This window comes from Penaeus monodon, chromosome 7 (assembly GCF_015228065.2).
Source record: "Penaeus monodon isolate SGIC_2016 chromosome 7, NSTDA_Pmon_1, whole genome shotgun sequence".
NCBI classification, from domain to species: Eukaryota; Metazoa; Arthropoda; class Malacostraca; order Decapoda; family Penaeidae; genus Penaeus; species Penaeus monodon.
Genome location: NC_051392.1, coordinates 39,189,777 through 39,194,073, shown reverse-complemented (window position 1 = coordinate 39,194,073; position 4,297 = coordinate 39,189,777). Strand labels below are relative to the sequence as shown.

At 32.9% G+C, this 4,297-nt stretch overlaps 1 protein-coding gene across 1 annotated transcript in view; it reads right to left on the bottom strand.

The window, feature by feature from the left end:
* Nucleotides 1–3,374: 3,374 nt before the first annotated feature.
* The window catches only part of LOC119575308 (oocyte zinc finger protein XlCOF19-like), a gene marked incomplete at its 5' end in the record, with an annotated part of 2,421 nt that continues 1,498 nt past the window's right edge, over nucleotides 3,375–4,297 (bottom strand). The window contains 1 exon segment of the mRNA XM_037922853.1: nucleotides 3,375–4,297. This exon segment is cut by the window's right edge and continues 887 nt beyond it.

The following is a 4,297-nucleotide window of genomic DNA, read 5'->3' as shown; positions in this document are numbered from 1 at the left end:
GGTCGATACTCCTTTCCCCCCCCTCCTTTCTCTCATTTTCTTTCTCCTTTTTTAAAAAAATTGTGCAATATGCAAATGAAGCCCAGCCCAGTAATATGGCTTGGGTGTATACTTCTGTCCCATTCTGCATAAATAAGTGATGCCACCGCTGCATGCAGTGTTCTTTCAGTGACAATGAGAACAAATCACTTCAGTTTCAACACTGCATTGTTGCATATATCATCATACCCGTCTCAGGTTGCATAAAGGGAGAAAGAGAGAGAGAGACTGAAACAGTGAGAGAGAATTAAGATGCACTTCATCGAAGTGATTAGCATGTCGTGAACCACCAGAAGATCGATGATGCTTTCCTACTTAAATGAACACTTGAACAGTACTCTTTGTGAAACAGGATCATTGGGTATGTGGCCTTTAAAAACTTGTTGATTTTTAAGTCATTCCTTTATTTTGTATCCAGGATATCTGTAAATTGGTATGAGGGTTAGCAGAATTTTGCTTTGTATAGCATTTTTCAGTGAGACTTTATTATTGTTATTATTTTATTATTATTATAATTATTATTATTATAATAATAATTATTATTATTATATAATTGTTATTGTTGTTATTATTACTATTGTTATTATTATTATAATTATTATTATTGTTATTATTATTATTATTATTATTATTATTATTATTATTATTATTATTATTATTATTATTATCATCAGTATCATCATCATTATTAGTACTGCTACTACAAGTATTATTTTTCTTCTTTTTTAAACATATATCTCATGTGCATGTGTATTTTTTGTGTGTGTATTATCCACAAAGCTCTTGTGTTGTATATACTTTGGTTTATATACAATAATAAATCTATATGTAGAGTAAAAGAGATGTAGAAATAAGAAACTGATTTGGTTGCGATTGAGTGAGTGCTAGTGGAAGTAAGGGTATGGATTTATTGAAAATACCAGATTATTTAAAGGGAGAAAAATCATGAACATCAGGAAAAATATGAAAACTTAACTATAAAAAAATATATAAATAAATAAGATAAATAAAACCTTTTTGTTGTTGAATCTGTGAGGTAGATAAAAGGATGACAAACTTGAAATGCAGAGCTAAATTTGTGAAATTTTGGCATTTTATTGATGCTGGTCTGCTGTGTACCTAAAGCCTGTCTCTGCATTTATTTTTTAATCCTTTTATTTTTCATTTCTCCTCCTCAGATGTAAAATACAAATCCTTCAGACATTGAAATGGATTACAAGACACGTAATACAGTTAGATTTTTTCCCACCTTCTTGTGTAAACATTTTGGTCGAATCTTAGACTAGGGATGAACTGCATTGTTATTCATCAGTCAGAAGCAGGATGCTCAAGTTTAGATCAGTACCAACACATTGTTTGTATTTTGTTGTGGGAAGATTTTTGTTTATTAGAAAATAAGATTTGAAAAGAAGAATCCTGCTTTGAAATGAACATAATTAGTAATCAAGCAGTTTTTTTATGTTAATTAATGAACACTGAGTTAGAGTGAAAGGGAGAGCAAGTTTATACTCATACATGAGAGGAAGAAAGAGTAAGTGACAAAGTGGGAGAGAAAGAGAGATGAGTAGAGGAAAGGCAGACAGATCTTGTCATTTTTTGCATACATTGTCTAGTCATGTCTTCAGTTACTCAAGACCAGTTATGCTATCCATTTCATTCTAAAAGGAGACTCTTACTTTGCTAGATATGTGCTGGTTAACCCAATCGGCACGTTTGGCAAGAATACATGCCATGCCCACTGTAACACAGGTTTATTTATTGTATTCACACATAGATGGCTCTACAAGTGCTTAGTCATCAAGGGGTCACTTATTAGTCCTACCTTTCTCACCTGTTTACCCTTTTCCTTGACTTTTGGAAAGGATCTTTTGCATTATTTCATTGTCTTAAATGTTAACAAGATTTTAATAATACTTTAATAATCATAACATCAATAACAATAATAACATTATTGATATCAATTTTCCCGCCAATTTAAGGAATGGGGAAATCAAGATCAGTCAGTAGGGCCTACTGATAGACTCCTTGGAGGCTGAGCACATGTGGAGCCATCTGTTTGTAACAAAATTCACAAAAACCTACAAGGGACAGAACATAAATCTGGGGTGATTGGGTTAACAGAGGAATGCTAATTACCATTATTACTACTATTGAAAGTTTAGTGTAGTGAAAGAGAAACACACAACAATATTGGTGATGATGATGCAACCAAGCTGCAGTCAAGAGATGTAGGAATGTTAAACTCATACTGCCTTAAGTCATTCTTTGGTTGTAGCTCTGGAAAGTATATAAGGAGCAACTATTACTGGGTGTGGGACTTGTTGGTGAGTTAAACTTTTGAACATCCTGGTATATAGAACATTTTCTATGAAGTTCATGTATGGGACTGTTTATTTATAATAGACTATCCTTTGTATATTTAGTTTTTAAGCTAGTGGATTTTGTGTATTTATACTTGTGAGATAGTGTAATTTTTTAATAGTTGAACTCCCATGCAATTCACTGGTTACAGTATGTCTTTTCTTTTCTTTTCTTTTTTTTTTGCTTATCATACTGTTGAAGTTCAAAGAAAACATTGTAAAACCGCAGGTAATAATTTCAATGTTTTTGTCATAGAATGTGAGACAGTAGCTTTTATTGTCCTTGTTGAGAAAATCAAAGGAATTCAAATACATAGAAGGAGCAGAAGCTGGAGGTCTGGATGCATGTTGTCTGCTGCTTGGGGTTTCTTTTCCCTTCTCTTTTTATTTCTTACTTGGTTTCCTCTCTCGTTTCTTCTTTCCATTCTTGTTATAATTATGAATATTGGGTCTTGATTTTTTTTCTTCAATAATATGAATGAATGTCAAGATATAATACACCTATCTTATATGGAATAACTTTTAGAATGAGAGTGTGTGTGTGTGAGTGTGAGTGTGAGAGTGAGAGTGAGTGTGTGTGTATATGTGTGTGTTGTGTGTATATGTGTGTGTGTGTGTGTATATGTGTGTGTGTGTGTGTGTATATGTGTGTGTGTGTGCATATGTGTGTGTGTGTGTGTGTGAGTGTGTGTGTGAGTGTGTGTGTGAGTGTGAGTGTGAGTGTGTGTATTGTTTGTATAGGCATAGGATTAGAGCAGGGATTTGGAAAAGAAGAAATGAAAAAGACATTGTGTAAATGCTTGAAAAGACCTTTGGTTTAAGCAATTATATATATTTATGTATATATATAAACATTTATTCATTAGTTCTTTCTTTATTCATTCATTGTTCATATCCTGTTTTTAAAGTGAGTTAGTCATTACTTTTAATTTTCATATTTATGAAAGCCTTTTTTTCTATTCCATTTTTTTTTTAACATTTGATTACATCAGGTATTGATAGACATTTTTTCTATTGAAAAATTAATTATGATGAAGTTCACTATGTTACTGTTATTATTAGGCATAGTTCTCTAAGTTTCCATTGTTGGGAGTCATCCACATGAAAGCAGACTACTTTTGGAATGTCTGGAATATCACTACATTATCTAATCATCCAGATTGTTCCTATAGTAATGTGTGTTTGTGCAAAACCAGGCTTTGCACAGAACTGTGTGTGTTTCTTTGTGTGTGTATCATGTGCACTCATGCTTGTGCATATATTCTGCAGTTGTACATAATGACCTTAAATTTTTTTGTCATACTCCAAGGCAGGTGATGAAGAAAGTGGAAAGCGCTGCTCCCCACTGATGAGGGGCAACAGCTTCGTATATCATGTACAGTTTCATTTCATTATGCATATACAGGTTCTTGCCTTGCTGTCATTTTACAAGTCATTAGTTTTCTTTTGCCTGTGCAGATGTGCATCCTTAGGGATAAAAGAAAATGGAGGTAAAATGGTAAAAAAATGTGCATTTCTTTCTACATCTGTGAACACCTCTGGGGAATGTTTGTTGATGGCTGGAGGACAAGTGCACATCAGAGGACACTGGGGCATGGAGTGAGTCTTTGCTTGAGTGAATGGAAGAGGGTTTTTAATATTTATTGTCATCAGCGGATACTGTTCAACATACTGTGTATGTACCTTAAATAAAAAATGTATATAATAGTACAGTATATATGGTATTGAATATATTGCTGCACAGAATGGTTGGCTGAAAAATACCTTTTGTACATTTGAGTTCCAGTATTTGTATAGTTATGTATATTGCCCAAATCTTGAAGATAATGGTATTGTACCCTCCTAATCAGTAAATATTAAAATAAAAAATCTTTTGGTATCTTTCTTTACCCAACAGA